Below are 18777 nucleotides of genomic sequence, written 5' to 3'. Positions count from 1 at the left end.
TTGCCGTAATTTTCCTTTCGCTTCGTCTTGCTCTTTAAGTTCCCATGCCTGTGTACTAAGGGTTTGATGTGTCCTTTTGGTACAGGAGCAGAAGGATGAGAAGGTTGAAGAGTGTGAAGGGACAAAAGAAAGAAAGAAAGAAAAGAAAATAGAGAAAGGAGAGGGGGTGGGTAAAAGGGAATATTGACAAAAAGAAGAGAGGCACAGAAAGACAGAGCAATATAGGTGTACAGTAGGGTACTTTGACACAACCTCAAAAAAACCCCAACCTCTGGGGGTGCCTGGTTGGGTGGTTCCCTTGAGGTCAGCAGCTCTTTGATAACCTGATTGGACACAGTACCCCACCTCCACCAAGTAGAGAGGAAAGACAAAAATGCTATAAATCAAACCAAAACCAGCAAACAGAAAACTTTTTGGGTAAAATTGGATGAAAAACAAAATAATAGGGGAAGAAACACTAGGAAAAATGAAGTTCTAATAATTGAAAAAGGCAGCAATGGGAAATTGTATTTAAACTAGAAAAATGGAGAAAGAAAAGAAAGAAAAAAAAAAGAAAAGAAAAAGTCTGTACAGAAAAGGTTGAAATTAAAAAGGAAAACAAAACAATAACAACAACAAAATAAAAAAGAAACAAGCAACAACAGCAACAACAACAAAAACAACCAAAAACGAAGTAGTATATATATCTTGTTGAATATTGTCTGGACAACAGGTGGCCTTCTGGGGTATGAGATGTTAATCACAATGCTGATATGACTGGAGGCCTCTGCTGGTTTCTCAAACCCCACAGGGTAAACCCCTAAATATCTCTTCAGCCCTCTTAAGAGACACTTTAAACTTCTAAACTTGGCTAAGCAGAAGTTTTCCCAGGAAAGTACTAGTCCCTGGGATCAGTGCTGAAGTGGCTATCCACTTACCCAGTGTGCCAAAACCGGTCTGACTCTGCCCCTGAGGGTTAAGGCTGTAAGGTGGCTCAGTCCCCACCTTTAGGCTGCTTAGTCACTAGGTTACCAGCTCCTGCCCGATCCTTGCTCTGTGACCCTGAGTGGGGAACTTGCCAGGGCAGTCTCTCATGATGGCTCCCTGTGGCCCACAGCCAAACACTATTAGCTCCGTCTGGCTCAGCGGCTCAGTCTGGGGCCCTAGACAATGCCCAAAGTTCTCTGCACTTCTGCTCAAGCTCTCCCCAAGGCAGTTCAAATGAGTTTCAAGTCCCAAAACACCAAAACAGTTCACAGAGACTGCCTTTCCGGTTTGCAGTCTCACTGTTGCTATACTTACAGCTGCCGGCGGGATTAGATCGATCGAACACACGCTACCACTCGCCAGTTTTCCACTGTTTTTGTCCTCCTCTTGGGGTCCATAAGTCTCTCACTGACTCCCTGTATCCTCAAAGGGATGATTATAGGCAGATCCCACCAGCCAGAGATGCCTGGAGTCTTATCTCCCCAGACTCATGGTGTCCAGTTGCAGGGAAGCTGTTACTCGGCTGCCATCTTGCTCTCACTCCTGCTGCCTTGTGTTTCTCTCTTCTATATCAGGATGGCACCCTTCTTTTTAAGTTATCTCCTCAAGAGTGCCAGAAGGTCAGAGTTGGGCAGAGAGAGGTAACCAGATACTACAGATCAACTGTATGGTCTCCTGCAAATGAGCCCTCCAAAGAGTGGAGGGCAAAAAGGCCTTGCTGGAAATCTCACTGTGCCAAGTGGTGGGGGAAGAGTCCTGGACATGGGGCTGCCACCAGGAGAAGTGTGACAGTGCTAGGCTTGGAGGGTCAGTGGCTCTGACTGTTGGGACATCAGTGGATAATTCATCAGAATTATCTGGAGAGAACATCTCTGGAACAAGCATCTGGAAGGCGGAAATGAATCTAGATTGACTGACAGCTTGTGTGCCATCTGGTGGTGGTGGAGCAGGTGGGGCTTGTGGTGCATGAGGACAAGGATGGGAGTCAGTGGGACCTATGGTGGGGTCAGCATTGAAAAGGGGTCAGTATCTTGGGAAAGACTAGAGCCAAATAGCACAATGGTGTTAAGAGAGAAAGTGGCCTCTGGTTGGAGAACAGGGTCTGCTCCCTGAGTGTGCTGGGGTGGGATAGGGAGGGAGGCAAGTGGCTGGCATGGAGAAGAGTGTGGCCAGAACAGGTGATGAATTTGGGTGGTGTCAGATGCTGAACCGGAGGGCACAAAGCTGCAGCCAGGACCAAGACAAGCAAAGAGGGGCTGCTCGCCTAGCAGGGGTGGGGACTCCTGAAGCCTGCTGCCCTCACCTTGTCCTCATCCACGGCATCACAGTACACTCTCAGTCTCTCCCCAAGGCCTTCACTCCCATCACCATTTCTATGGCCACCTCCTCCCATGACTATGGCAGGGCCCACTGAATTCCCGACATGCACAGAACATGCTTCCAGAAGGAACCCGGAGAGAAGGGGAGAGATCCATCACCTTTTCAGATGGAAAGAAGTCCCCTTCCCTCCTTTGCCTCTGTCCAGCTAATTCTCCAACCTGGGGAGCCAGGAGAGTAGGTTTAATATAAGGAGGGTAGTAGCATAGAGTTGGACAGCAGTCCCTTTAGGGGAGACTGTGAGATATTAAACTCTGATCAGCAAACAAGGTCCAATGCTCAACAATATTACCAAGGTTTATGTGTGTCTGTGGCCTCATTTATAAGTACTTTCCAGTAGCACTCCAAAGCACCCCAGGAAGCTACACATCCCTTGTTACCTCCAAGAGGAATCTGAGCACCCAGGAAGTCAAAGTGTTTACACAAAATCAGAAGACAGAAGTGCTGACTCCAGCAGTCCTTCCTGGCCACCTCCCATGGCCACCAGTTGGGCCACACCCATTTCCCCTGTCCAACTCAGCTTCAGACCACAAATGGATAGAGCAGGGACTCTGAGAAGTGTCTCTGGTCTGATTGCCTTCCTGTGAGGGCTCCTCTGAGGGTTCAGTTTTCCCAGAGGGACTGTTCCTAGCCACTGACATCCTCAGAGATCACGGACCTGGGGTCTCCTGGGAGGAATAGGGAAGCCATCTTCAGAGAGTGGAGGCTGCATAGACAGAGCCTCACCTCTCACTTCCTTCCATTTCTCCTGCTCCTCTTGGATCTGCTTTGATGCTAAAAAGAAAGAGAAAAAATGAGAGGTTTGGATTTGCTTCTCTCAGTCCTGTTCTCTAAGATCTCGGACATTCATTACCCAAGAATAATGAGACTTCCTATTCTTATTAACAGAAATGTATTGCTCTCATCCATTTTAAAAAGTGATAAATGATTTCCAATTTTTCCTTCTTCAAAAAACGCAGAGGAGGATTTTGTCTGTGAAATGCCCACTAATGTTCTGAGAAGTGCTTTGTTCAAGGAAGACACAGAGTCAGAAGCCACCAGTCATGTCTGCTCCCACAGAGGACCCTGTATCCGGGACTGAGCCTAGAGACTGTAGACACTGCTGTCCTGATCAGCCCAACGTGAAGGAAGGCTTGTTCGACTGACACCTGACATGGGAAAATGACTATCAAGTGTCAGGGAGGCTGTTCTCCTTCTGAGTACCCATACTTTCTAAATACGCCAATCCATAGTCATGACATCACTGTGTGTGGGTTTTTGTCCTGGGGCCCTCCAACACACCCAAATGGGCAGCCTGCGAGCCTGAGCTGGAAACCTGTGTCTTCCTGTCTGCCAGCTCTGTCTGACCTCTTCCTGCAGGAGAGGGAATCTCTACCATGCTCCCAGTGGCCCAGACTGACTTAGAAGTGCGGGAGTGGGAGCCGACAGCACGGCATCCCCCTTGGGTGCTCCTTACCTTATGGATGTCTTTGCCCGGAGGGATGGTAAGTAGGGTTTCAGCAGCAGGTAGCAGAGGACAGAAGGAAGAACCCTAGAGCAGTGAGAAAGGTATATTTGGGTTCAAGCTCAGCCATGGCTCAGTCTGGCTGTTCAGAAAACGTAGAATATTCTTCACAGTCTGAATAGCAGGGATGCCTGAAACAACTGAGTGTATCACAGAACACAGGATAGTCACAGAGGGGTCCTGAGGGTGGGGTAGGGGACAAATGGATGAGGACGTGGACACAGCCCCTCCCTCCACACAGCAGCCCAGCAGATCCCTCGACGCCTCCCAGGCCCGCTTCCTTTCCTCCCCTGCCATCCCATTTTCCAACTTCAACCTTTCATCATATCACGTATTTGCCTCAGTGAAATATTGTCTTTGTTTCATCTGTGCCCAGATATTACCCGAGTCACCTCTTACTTTGCAGAGCCCTTGACTTGAACCTCAAAAGTCTGAAAGACTGCCTGGAATTTCTGCTTGTCCCCAGGTATTTATCCTGGCAGGATCACACATGCCCTCATGTCCATGGTAACTACAAAATGTTTTTGCCTTAAACTAACCAAGGTAGAAAACCTAAAGTTCTTTTACACTAACTTAGTTTTATGAATGTTGAAAAACACATTTGTGTTGTTTTAACTCAGTTTTTGTTATTTTCAATCAGGGGGCTGACTCAAATGAGTAAAACTAATCATTCATTATTCAACATCTACTGAACTAAAATCAGTGTACAATAAATGTACAGAATTAAAACTTCAAGTTACTTGGGGGTAAATTTATAGCATTTTTTCCTGAAGTTAGTGAAGCTTCAACTGTGCAAAGACATGTGGACATATTCTACACAAACTCACACACACATCTTTGACACATCAGTTCAGTATTTTCATATCCAGGAATCAATTGTTTCCCTATTTTATTTCAATCTAATCTTTTATTCATTATATTGACATCATTTTTTCTAACCCTTCCTAAGATACAGAAAGTCCCAGCCTCTACATCAATTTCATTATAGGCCTGTGACTCCTCCCAGCCAGGCACAGGTCACAGTGTGATAAGAATTTGACACCCTCAGTCCTTGGTGGCAGAGTAGGACTTAGGAGTATCACAGCCAGAGGGCAAATCTGGCCTTGAGCCACCTCACCTCCTGTCCCGTGGGCCACGTGAATGTGACCTTTTCCTAAGAATGCTTTGGTAAGCACACAAAGCTTGGGAAAATCTTCTTTATGTAATCACCCCTGAAAATGTCCAAATAGCAACTAACATGTCACACTGTATTTAGGCTCTTCTTGTCAGGGTGAAATAATCCCAATATTCCCCCCACCCCTTTTCCTAAACCTTCTTTTGTAAACCCTTTTTCAGATGACAGCTGTCCTCTGAGCTGTCTCCTAACTTCCCATGTCCGTCTTAAACTCTGCAGCCCGTTACTTGGCACCCAATGGCCAACACTGTGAATTGATCTCCTTTATGGGGGGAGACTGCCTTCAAGCCCGGCAGCTTCTCCTTTCGGTTCTGTGGGAGCAGGTCACCTGCCTGGAGGATAAAGTCTGCCTCTCTCCCCTCTTTGATATGCATCCTCAGTCAAGTTTTCATTTAATAAATACTTATTCCTGAAAACTAGGAGACCCTAGCATCTGTGAGCTAGGGCTCTGCTCTTGACCTCCTAATGCAGTTTTTGCATTAAGTCTCACATAGTTTAAGAACTATACAAATGCAGAGAAGAGGTCCCCCAACCCCAGCACTTATAACTGCCAAGCGATCTCAGGAACAAATCACATACTGTGGGTTGTAACTGCTCAGACACGTCATGCTCCTTAGAGAAGCATTCCTGAGTGTCTGCCTGCCCCAGTTTTCTGCTACACATTAATGACTTTTTGAGAAGATGGTCTAAGAATAGCTTCTCTTTTTTTATTTAGTTTTTTTTTTTTTTTATTGTTGGGGATTCATTGAGGGTACAATAAGCCAGGTTACACTGATTGCAATTGTTAGGTAAAGTCCCTCTTGCAATCATGTCTTGTCCCCATAAAGTGTGACACACACCAAGGCCCCACCCCCCTCCCTCCATCCCTCTTTCTGCTTTTCCTCCCCCCCATAACCTTAATTGTCATTAATTGTCCTCATATCAAAATTGAGTACATAGGATTCATGCTTCTCCATTCTTGTGATGCTTTACTAAGAATAATGTCTTCCACTTCCATCCCGGTTAATATGAAGGATGTGAAGTCTCCATTTTTTTTAATAGCTGAATAGTATTCCATGGTGTACATATACCACAGCTTGTTAATCCATTCCTGGGTTGGTGGGCATTTAGGCTGTTTCCACATTTTGGTGATTGTAAATTGAGCTGCAATAAACAGTCTAGTACAAGTGTCCTTATGATAAAAGGATTTTTTTCCTTCTGGGTAGATGCCCAGTAATGGGATTGCAGGATCAAATGGGAGATCTAGCTTGAGTGCTTTGAGGTTTCTCCATACTTCCTTCCAGAAAGGTTGTACTAGTTTGCAGTCCCACCAGCAGTGTAAAAGTGTTCCCTTCTCTCCACATCCACGCCAGCATCTGCAGTTTTGAGATTTTGTGATGTGGGCCAAGAATAGCTTCTCTTTTTAAAAATATTGTCTAGATATCCTTGTAAGCAGGTGTTTGCTTAGAGTGAAAACTCAACAAGAAGTTTGAATGAAAAGGCTTTTTTTCCAAATGCTGGTAATATTTTTTCCTGAAAATGGCAGAATCTCCTTCAAAATTGAAGGACCAAGAGACTAATGGCATAACTTTTTTTTTGTATCACTAACAATGAACTTTATTGACACTGACTGGACGGCCTTCATAGCACTCACTCTTTCTACACTAGCAAAAGTTGCACACACTGCATTTGTTTATGTAATGTATAAAGAATTTTACTACCAGCCATCTCAGTGAATTTTTACAAGCAACCTGTGAGGTGAGAAGGCAGGTATTATTGTGCCCATTTTATACACAGGTAAAGCCAAAGTTCAGAGAGGGTCAGTGACTTCTCTGGATCACACAGTAAGTGAGTAGCAAAGCCATGGCTAATAAATCACCTACATTCTCACAGCTTCTATTTTAATGAGTGATTTCTTAAAGTATGCAGCACACCCTCATCCTAAAATTAAAGCAGTTGTGTGGCTAAGAATATTCACTTTTTCCATTAAAGGCTGGTAAATTTGAGAAGTAAAGAGAAGCTATTTTAGGTACCCTATCACCTCTTAGCTAATTTTTCCTTTTTACTTCTAGCTCCTGTATTTTTCTATTTTTTCCTATCCTCCTTGTATGCTTTCAAGAACTATATCACTTATGATCCCAGGAAGGTTCTGTGTAGTGAATAATAGAAGTTGAAAATGCCAGGCCTCCCCGGAGTACAGGCCACACACACTGCATGTATCTAACTGCTAATCTTCATAGGAAGCCCTCAGGAGGGCACTTTGGGGAGCTATTGGGAGGTGGCTTCTGAGAGAGTGGGGTCTTCTCACCACCATCCCATGACATACCTCACCCCACAGATTTCTGGTCCCAGATTTTATAATACGCTTGGTTATTTTGTCTCCAAGGAGGAATGTTTTCCAAAAGCTGGACTAGAGCCAGTGTTTGCAGAGACTTGGTATAGATCAGTAGTTTCAGATTCTCCTGTGTCCTCAGTTTCCTAGGACTTCCCTCAGTGTTCACTCAGTTGCATCCTGACCACTGTCTCTGGCATAAGCCACTTGGAGACAGCTGTTTTCAGGGTTCCTCAAGAAGAACAACTTCTGAGGCCACACCCTTTAAAACTGCAATAGACCAGGAAGCAGGAGATTCCCAGATGAGGCTATTTCTGCTTCGGCAGCAAGGGTGCACTCCAGGTTGCAAATAGAAAGCCCTCCCTGACATGCTTGACTTTCACCTGTCTCCAGAGCTGAGATTTGTGAAGAAGAGAAAACCAAATGACTGCTTTGGTTTTCTCATGAAAATTGTCCTTCCGTTAAATTAAATGTTTGAGATCTTAACAAACACTGTGTATAAAATATTCGTCTGTTGAAACACAGAAGCATGCTGGAATTCTTTTGCAAGTGTATATTTTGGCAACATTTCAAAGTCACCTTAAATCATCATATTCAAATCTCAAAGCAAAGGTGATGACAAGTGCGGAGGTGACTTGTGGTCCTGAAGTCCTCTGGTACTTGTTTAATGAATTGTCTGGATAATTAGGCAATGTGCAAACACACTCGTTTGTAAGAAACTTCATTATGTTTACCTGAAGAATTAAAACAAATCATTCATTTAGGGTCTTGCAACTAAAAAGCAGCTCAGTTTACTTGATAAATTTAAGTAACTTTTGTTTCTTAGAGCTTGTCCTTAATTTTGTGTGGGTATTTTTCTTTTTTTCTTTTTTTGTAGAGACAGAGTCTCACTTTACTGCCCTCAGTAGAGTGCCGTGGCGTCACACGGCTCACAGCAACCTCCAGCTCTTGGGCTTACATGCTTCTCTTGCCTCAGCCTCCCGAGCAGCTGGGACTACAGGCGCCCACCACAATGCCTGGCTATTTTTTTGTTGTTGTTGCAGTTGGGCCGGGGCTGGGTTTGAACCCGCCACCCTCGGTATATGGGGCCAGCACCTTACTCACTGAGCCACAGGCGCTGCCCTTGTGTGGGTATTTTTCAAGTAGAATTTTATTAAAGGCTATTTTTAGGGACTAGGCCTATAGAGGATATATATATATATACACACATATATATATATTTTTTTTTGCAGTTTTTGGCCGGGGCTGGGTTTGAACCCACCACCTCCGATAGATGGGGCCGGTGCCCTACTCCTTTGAGCCATAGGTGCTGCCTTATAGAGAGTATTTTTGAAGTGGTTTAGTATAAAAATCAAAAGATTTAAAGAAATAGATCAGTGATTTTCAAACAGTGGCACACTGGAGCTTACGGGGTCTTAGATATGCCACACAAAAAATTTTTTTTTTCTTTTTTGAGACAGAGTTTCATTTTGTCACTCTTGGTAGAGTGATGTGGTGTTGTATCTCACAGCAACCTCAAATTCTTGGGCTCAAGTGATTCTCTTGCCTCAGCCTCCCAAGTAGCTGGGACTATAGGCACCCACCACAATGCCCCTCTAATTCTAGAGATGGGGTCACACTCTTGCTCAGGCTGGTCTCAAACTCCTGAGCCCAGGCAATCCACCTGCCTCAGCCTCCCAGAGTACTAGGATTACAGGTGTGAGCCACTGTACCCATGCCGCAGTTTTTTTAAGGATTATTAATTATAGTATTTTTAAAATTAAGTTCAAAGCACAGTAAGCATATTCTGTATTTTACTCTACTTTTTGGTCAACATAATTTAAGTGTGCCATGGAAGTACTTGGAACCTACTTAACTATGGGTTCAAGTGTGCTGTGAGATAAAAAAGATTGAAAATCACTGACATAGATGATGGGCTACTTTATTGTCTGCTTGGATAAACAAGCAGAGAACTCAAATGTAATTTGGGAACTCAATTAATTAATTTTTAATTAAATCATAGCTGTGTGTATTAATGCAATCATGGGGCACCATGCACTGGTTTTATATACAATTTGAAATATTTTCTTTTTTTTTTTTTTATTAAACCATAGCTGTGTACATTAGTATGATCATGGGGCACCATACACTTGGTTCATATATCATTTGACACATTTTCATCACATTAGTTAACATAGCTTTTGTAGCATTTTCTTAGTTATTTTGCTAAGACCTTTACATTCCACATTTACTAGGATTCACATATACCCTTGTAAGATGCACCGCAGGTGTAATCCCATTAGTCCCCCTTCTTCCGCCTCCTTCCCCCCTCCCTCCCCTCCCTTTCCCCTTTCTCCCTATTCTTAGGTTATAACTGGGATATAGCTTTCATGTGAAGGTCCTACATTAGTTTCATAATAAGGGTGAGTACATTGGGTACTTTTTCTTCCATTCTTGAGACACTTTACTAAGAAGAATATGTTCCAGCTCCATCCATGTAAACATGAAAGAGGTAAAGTCTCCATCTTTCTTTACGGCTGCATAATATTCCATGGTGTACATATACCACAATTTATTGATCCATTCGTGGATCGATGGGCACTTGGGCTTTTTCCATGACTTAGCAATTATGAATAGGGCTGCAATAAATATTCTGATACAAATATCTTTGTTATGTTGTGATTTTTGGTCTTCTGGGTATATGCCCAGTAGGGGGATTACAGGATTGAATGGCAGATCTATTTTTAGATCTTTAAGTGTTCTCCATATCTCTTTCCAAAAGGAATGTATTAATTTGCATTCCCACCAGCAGTGCAAAAGTGTTCCCTTTTCTCCACATCCACGCCAACATCTCTGGTCTTGGGATTTTGTGATATAGGCTAGTCTCATTGGAGTTAGATGATATCTCAAAGTAGTTTTGATTTGCATTTCTCTGATGATTAAAGATGATGAGCATTTTTTCATATGTCTGAAGGCCATGCGCCTTTCTTCTTCAGAGAAGTTTCTCTTCAAGTCCCTTGCCCAGCCTGCAATGGGATCCCTTGTTCTTTTCTTGCTAATGCGTTTGAGTTCTCTGTGGATTCTGGTTATTAAACCCTTGTCGGAGACATAACCTGCAAATATCTTCTCCCATTCTGAAGGCTGTTTGCTTGCTTTACTTACTGTGTTCTTGGCTGTGCAGAAGCTTTTTAGTTTGATCAAGTCCCAATAGTGTATTTTTGAAGCAGCTTCAATTGCCCGGGGGGTCTTTCTCATAAAAAACTCGCCCAACCCAATTTCTTCAAGGGTTTTCCCTACACTCTTTTCTAGTATTTTTATAGTTTCATGTCTTAGGTTTAAATCTTTAATCCAGTGAGAGTCTATCTTGGTTAATGGTGAGAGGTGTGGGTCCAGTTTCAGTCTTCTACAGGTTGCCAGCCAGTTCACCCAGCACCATTTGTTAAATAGGGAATCTTTTTCCCACTGAATGTTTTTAATTGGCTTGTCAAAGATTAAATACCGGTAAGTAGCTGGATTCATCTCTTGGTTCTCTATTCTGTTCCAGACATCTACCTGTCTGTTTTTGTGCCAGTACCATGCTGTTTTGATCACTATCGATTTGTAGTATAGTCTGAGGTTTGGTAGCGTGATTCCTCCTGCTTTGTTTTTATTTTTGAGTAATGTCTTGGCTATTCGAGGTTTTTTCTGATTCCATATAAAACGAAGAATTATTTTTTTAAGATCTTTAAAGTATGACAGTGGAGCTTTAATGGGGATTGCGTTGAAATTATATATTGCTTTGGGTAGTATGGACATTTTAACAATGTTGATTCTTCCCAACCATGAGCATGGTATATTTTTCCATTTGTTAACATTCTCAGCTATCTCTTTTCTTAGAGTTTCATAGTTCTCCTTATATAGATCTTTCACGTCCTTTGTTAGATAAACTCCCAAGTATTTCATCTTCTTTGGCACTACTGTGAATGGGATAGAGTCCTTAATTGTTTTTTCAACTTGACTATTGTTGGTATATATAAAGGCTACCGATTTATGAATGTTGATTTTGTAACCTGAGACACTGCTGTATTCCTTAATCACTTTTAAGAGTTTTGTAGTAGAGTCCCTAGTATTTTCCAGATATACAATCATATCATCTGCGAAGAGTGAAAGTTTGATCTCTTCTGACCCTATGTGGATACCCTTCATCGCCTTTTCTTCCCTAATTGCAATGGCTAAAACTTCCATTACAATGTTAAAGAGCAATGGAGACAATGGGCAGCCTTGTCTGGTTCCAGATCTCAGTGGAAATGATTCCAATTTAACTCCATTCAATATGATATTGGCTGTGGGTTTGCTGTAGATGGCCACAATTTGAAATATTTTCATCAAACCGGTTAACATAGCCGCCTTGGCATTTTCTTAGTTATTGTGTTAAGACATTTGTACTATACATTTAGTAAGTTTCACGTGTACCCCTTGTAAGATGCACCGTAGGTGTGGTCCCACCAATTACCCTCCCTCCACCCATCAAATGTAATTTTGATGCAAGAGTGTTCTAAACCCTGTCCAACTTTGTGAATAACATCCAACGGACAGGTCATGTCTACACAGGACAGATGGTACAAATGCAGTCCATGTAGGTCCCCCTTGCTGGGTTGTTCCATTGTCTGGTCAAACAATGTGTTTGGGGAGCTGTTGTTTTTCACATTTCTCTGGAGAATTGCCCTTGGCCTCAGCCCACATCTTTGCCCAGATCCGTCTCCTGTCTTGGCCTGCTTCCCTCCTCGCCTGTCACGTTTCTTTTGAGGGCATTCCCTTACTAACTCACCTATCCAGTGATCCTCATCTCAGCCCCTGCTTCTTGGAAGCCTGATTTCAGACAGTGTGAAGCTCACTAAGAGAGAGAGGCTTTCTAAAAGGAAAAGTGTTTTTGGGGGACAGAGCAGTGCAAATGAGCATGTGTGTCACAGCAAGCTGTGGGAGTATTCAGGGAGGTAAGGGATGACAAAGGTTTTTATAGGGAAAAATGAGGAGAATCACATATATGTTAAAATAACTACCCTCGGCTACAAGGATCCATGGTCACAGGGTGGTGCCAGTCTGTGGTTGGCCAGGAAATTGCTGGGCAGACACGCTCTTGGAAGTGTACTTTGTGTAAGGTTGTGATGTCCTTTTAAGACCTTGATAACTGGTTCCATACAAAACAAAGAATTATTTTTTCCAAATCTTGAAAGTATGATGAAAGTATTTTAATGGAGATTACATTGAATCTATAGATTGCTTTGGGTAGTACAGACATTTTGACAATGTTGATTCTTCCCAGCCATGAGTGTGGTATGTTCTTACATTTGTCAATATCTTCTGCCATTTCTTTTCTTAGGGTTTCGTAATTTTCTTTGTAGAGGTTTTTTTTTTTTTTTTTTTTTTTTTTTTTTTACCTATTTTGTTATGTATATTCCTAGGCATTCCATTTTTTTTTTTTTTAAAGCTACTGTGAAGGGAACTGTGTCCTTGATTAGCTTCCCATCTTGGCTGTTATTGGCATGTACAAAGGCTACTTATTTGTGGACATTTATTTTATATCCTGAGACATTGCTGTATTTTTTGATTAATTCTAGGAGTCTTGTGGTTGAGTCTTTGGGGTTCTCTAAGTATAAGATCATATTGTTGGCAAAGAGCTAGAGTTTGACTTCCTCTGCACCCATTTGGATGCCCTTTAGTTCCTTCTCTTGCCTGATTGTATTGGCTAGAATTTCCAGTGCTATGTTGAATAGTAGTACCAGAAGAAACCCTACATAGGCAAGGCAATTCTTTTTTTTTTTTTGAGACAGAGTGTCACTTTGTCACCCTTGGTAGAGTGCTGTGGCATCACAGCTCACAGCAACCTCCAACTCTTGGGCTTAAATGATTCTCTTGCCTCAGCCTCCTGAGTAGCTGGGACTACAGGCACCCACAACGCCCAGCTATTTTTTGTTGCAGTCACTGCTTTTTTTTTTTTTTTTTTTTGCAGTTTTTGGCCAGGGCTTAGTTTGAACCCGCCACCTCTGGCATATGGGGCTAGCGCCCTACTCCTTTGAGCCCACAGGTGCTACCCTGTCACTGCTGTTTTTTTAACTGGCCGGGGCTAAGTTCAAATCTGCCACCTTCAGTGTATGGGGCCCGTGCCCTATCTACCAAGCCACAGGTGCTGCCCAGCCAAGGCAATTCTTAATAAAAAGCTGGGGGTGTCATCCTACTTTTGGCTTTGCTACAAGGCCATAGTGATGGTGATGAAAATAGCATGGTATTGGCATAAAAAATAGAGACATTGACATTTGGAACTGAATAGAAAACCATGAGATGAAACTAACCTCTTATAGCCACCTAATCTTTGGATAAACCAAACAAGAATGAACATTCAAGGAAAAGAATCTCTATTCAATAAATGGTGGTGGGAGAGCTGGATAGCCACATGTAAAAGACTAAAACTGGATCCACATCTCTCACCACTTACAAAAATTGATTCAAGATGAACAAAAGATTTAAATCTAAGGCACGAAACAATAAGAATCCTCAAAAGAATGGTGGGGAAAACACTTGAAGATATTGACCTGGGGAAAGATTTTATGAAGAAGACTTCCATGGCAATTGCAACAACAAAAATAAACAAATGGGACTTAATTAAACTGAAAAGTTTCTGTACAGCTAAGGAAACAACAACTAAAGCAAACAGACAACCTTCAGAATGGTAAAAGATGTTTGCATATTATGAATCAGACAAAAACTTGATAACTAGGATCTATAGAGAGCTCAAATTAAACAACAAAGAAAGATGCAACAATCCCCCTATCACTGGGAAAGAGACATGAATAGAACCTTCTCTAAAGAAGATAGATAAATGGCTAAAAAAATATGAAAAAATGCTCATTGTCCCTAATCATCAGAGATATGCAAATCAAAACTACTCTGCGATATCACCTAACCCAGTGAGAATAGCCCACATGGGGGCGGCGCCTGTGGCTCAGTGAGTAGGGCGCCGGCCCCATATAGCGAGGGTGGCGGGTTCAAACCCAGCCCCAGCCAAACTGCAACAACTAAAGAAAAATAGTCGGGCGTTATGGCGGGCGCCTGTAGTCCCAGCTGCTCGGGAGACTGAGGCAAGAGAATCACATAAGCCCAAGAGCTGGAGGTTGCTGTGAGCCGCGTGTGACGCCACGGCACTCTACCAAGGGCGATACAGTGAGACTATGTCTCTACAAAAAAAGAAAAAAAGAATAGCCCACATCACAAAGTCTCAATGCTACAGATGCTGGAGTGGATGGGGATAGAAGGGAACACTTTACACTGCTGGTGGGACTGCAAACTAATAAAACATTTTTGGAAGAAAGTATGAAGAATCCTCAAAGCACTCAAATTTTACTTCCCATTTGATCCTGCAATCCCATTACGAGGCATCTACCCAGAAGAAAAAAAATGCTTTTATCATAAGGACATTTGCATTAGACTGTTTATTGAAGCTCAATTTAAAATAGCCAATATGTGGATACAACCTAAATGCCCACCAACCCAGGAATGGATTAACAAGTTGTGGTGTATGTATACCATGGAATACTATTCAGCCACTAAAAAAGATGGAGACTTTATATCTTTTTATTAACCTGGATGGAGTTGGAACACATACTTCTTAGTAAATGATCACAAGAATGGAGAAGCAAGAATTCAATGTACTCTATTCTAATATGAAGGTAGTAGATAAGCTAATACAAGGGTGGGGGTAGGGGAATGAGCAAGGGGGAAGAGGGGGTATGGAGGTCATGGCACACCTCTTGGGGGTGGGATACAGTTATAGGAGGGACTTTATATAACAAACCCAATCAGTGTAACCTAATTCTTTGTACCCTCAGTGAATCCCAAACAATAAAAAAAAATTGCCAAAAAAAAGACCTTGATAACTTGATTATTTTAGGCTGATGCTTCAATTCCAAGTTTAGCCTTGTAAAACACACACACACACACACACACACACACACACACACACACACACATATATGGACAGATAGACATTGAATTTATTGATTGAAAATTTAAGATATGGTCACTGGATTTGATTTATTTATTTTACCTTTTTTTTTTGGAAACAGGGTCTCATGCTATGATCTAGGTTAGTATGAAGTGGTGTTAGCCTAGCTGATAGCAACCTCAAACTGCTGGGTTCAAGTAATCCTCCTGCCTCAGCCTCCTTAGTAGCTGAGACTGCAGGCACCTGCCAAATGCCTGGCTAAATTTTCTAAATCTCTAAATTTCTAAAATCTCTAAATTTAGAGATGGGGTTTTGCTCTTGCTCAGACTGGTCTCGAACTCCTGAGCTCAAGCAATCCATCTCCCAGAGTGCTAGGATTACAGACATGAGTCATAGCACCCAGCCTACTCACTGGATTTTAAATAAATTTGTCATGTCTAAAGTATTTTAAATGACAGATTAAATAGATCCTTGTTATTTTAACAGGGTGATATGTTTCAAAGTAATATTTTGTTCTCTTTTTAAAAATCGTTAATTTTGGAGATTTGTTAGTGGGGTTGAAACTATTTTTGTAAGCTGATAGTAAATCAGTATTGACAAACAAATTCCTTCTCTTTCTGTCCCTCTCTTTCCTCCCACTGCATATCCTGTGACAGATGGTTCATGAGCCCTACACCACAGCCATAGAAGGCACCCACATGGAGAGGCCAGAGAATCAGTGTGTCGACAAAATTGGCATTTATGGCTGGAGAAAGTGTTGCCTCTACTTGTTTGTTCTTCTTTTCCTCATTGTCCTCGTTGTGAATTTTCCCTTTACAATTTGGAATATTAAAGTGATGTGGCTTTCTCTAGTATTTTTTGTTTCTGATAAGCATGTTTTTTTTTTTTGTTGTTGTTTTTGCTATATTACTTCATCTGCATTGTACTGATAGAGATTTCCTTCAATGTAATTAATGTTTCTTTCTTTCACATCTAGGTCAGAGTTTTCATGAGCAAACATTATAGGTAGCATTTACTTTTTCCCCATTTTTACATCATTGTGAACTATGCTATATTGGGCTTTGGGGGTTTTCTTTCTTTCTTTTTCTTTCGCTCTGTCTCTCTCTTTTTTTTCTGACAGAGTCTCACTCTGTCATCCTGGCCCTAAGTACATTGGTGTGATACAGCTCACAGCAACCTCAAACTCCTAGCCTCAGGCAATTCTCTTGCTTCAGCCTCCTGAGTAGCTGAGACTACAGGAGTGAGAAAATACACCTGACTAATTTGTTTTTGTTTTTTTTATGATTAATGTAAGGGTACACAAGATTGTGTTACATTGTTTGCATTTGTTAGGTAGCATACAAGTTGTAGCTGAGTCCTCTACCTAGGAGGTTTGCCATATACCCCTACATTATACCTGTTAGGTGGGAGCTTACTGAGCCCCCTCCCTATTTTCCCTCCTACTTGAATTGAATTGTGTTTTTCTCTTATGTGGGCCTGCAGTTGTTTATCTACTAGTTTCAAATTAGTATGGAGTACATAGAATCTTGCTTTTCCATTCTTGAGATACTTTACTAAGGAAAACATTCTTTAACTCCATTGAGGTAAATATAAAAAATGTAAATTATCCATATTTTTTAAAGGCTGAATAGTATTACATGATAAATACATATATATATCACAGTTTATTAATCCATCCATAGGTTGATGGGTACTTGGGTTGTTTCCACATTTTGGAGACTGTGAATTGAGGTGCAATAAACATTCTAGTGCAAGTGTCCTTATGGCAAAATCATTTTTTTCTTCTGGGTAGATAGAATTATCTATCCCTAGTAATGGGATTGTGGGATCAAGTGGAAGGTGATTTTTTTTTAACTTTTTGAAGATTCTAAATACTTCTAACCAAAGAGGCTGTATTAATTCACAGTCCCACCAACAGTGTAAAAGTGTTCCTTTTCTCCACATCTACACCAGCATCTGCAGCTATAGGACTTTGTGGTGTGGGCTGTTCTCACTGGGATTAGGCGATATCTCTGGGTGGTTTTGATTTGCATTTCTCTAATGATTAGAGATAATGAGCATTGTTTCATATGTTTGTTAGTCATTTTTCAATTTCCTCTGAGAAGGTTCTGTTCATGTCTCTTGCCCAATGACAAATGGAGTTGTGGGTCAGGCGGAGCAAGATGGCACAGCCGAGTAACAGCTTCCTTGCCTCTGGGCACCATGAGTCTGGGGAGATAGGACTCCAGGCATCTCTGGCTGGTGGGATCTGCCTATAATCACCCCTGAGAGGATACAGGGAGTCAGCGAGAGACTTCTGGACCCCAAGAGGAGGACTAAAACAGTGGAAAACCTGCAAGTGGTCGCGTGTGTTCAATCCATCTAAACCCGCCCGCACCTTCCACAGGCACGAGAACTTAAAGAGCAAGAGGAAGTGAAATGAAAATTAGGGCAAGGAAACAGATACAAGAAATCACTCATGAGGAAGAATCAGCAGAAAACTCCAAGCAACATGAAGAACCAGTCCAGAACAACCCCACCAAGGGACCATGAGGTAGCTACTGCAGAGGATTCCACCTATACAGAAATGTTAGGAATGACAGAAAGGGAATTTAGAATACACATGTTGAAAACCATGAAAGAAATGATGGAAACAATGAAGGAAACGGCTAATAAAGTGGAAAATAACCAAAAGGAAATCCAAAAACAGAATCAAATCAGAGATGAACGATATGAAGAATATAAAAAGGATATAGCAGAGCTGAAGGAAATGAAACAGTCAATCAGGGAACTTAAAGATACAATGGAAAGTATCAGCAACAGGTTAGACCATGCAGAAGAAAGAATTTCAGAGGTAGAAGACAAAGTTTTTGAGATAACTCAGATAGTAAAAGAGGCAGAAAAGAAGAGAGAGAAAGCAGAACATTCACTGTCAGAATTATGGGACTTTATGAAGCGTTCCAACATACGAGTTATAGGAATTCCAGAAGGGGAAGAAGAATGCCCCAGAGGAATGGAAGCCATACTAGAGAATATTATAAAAGAAAATTTCCCAAATATCACCAAAGATTCTGACACACTGCTTTCAGAGGGCTATCGGACCTCAGGTTGCCTCAACTCTAACCGAGCTTCTCCAAGACACATTGTGATGAACCTGTCCAAAGTCAAGACAAAAGAAAAGATTCTGCAAGCTGCCAGGAGTAAGCACCAGTTGACCTACAGGGGCAAATCCATCAGAGTGACCGCAGACTTCTGTAATGAAACTTTCCAAGCAAGAAGACAATGGTCATCTACCTTTAATCTACTTAAACAGAACAATTTCCAGCCCAGAATTCTGTACCCTGCTAAGCTAAGCTTCAAAATTGATGGAGAAATCAAATCATTTATGGATATACAAACATTGAGGAAATTCGCCACAACAAGACCAGCTCTACAGGAAATACTTCAACCTGTTCTGCACACTGACCACCACAATGGATCAGCAGCAAAGTAAGATCTCAGAAATTAAA

The sequence above is a fragment of the Nycticebus coucang genome, chromosome 15, assembly GCF_027406575.1.
Source record: "Nycticebus coucang isolate mNycCou1 chromosome 15, mNycCou1.pri, whole genome shotgun sequence".
Classification (NCBI taxonomy): domain Eukaryota; kingdom Metazoa; phylum Chordata; class Mammalia; order Primates; family Lorisidae; genus Nycticebus; species Nycticebus coucang.
The sequence above is the reverse complement of the archived record's forward strand: the minus strand, read 5'-3'. Positions refer to the sequence as shown.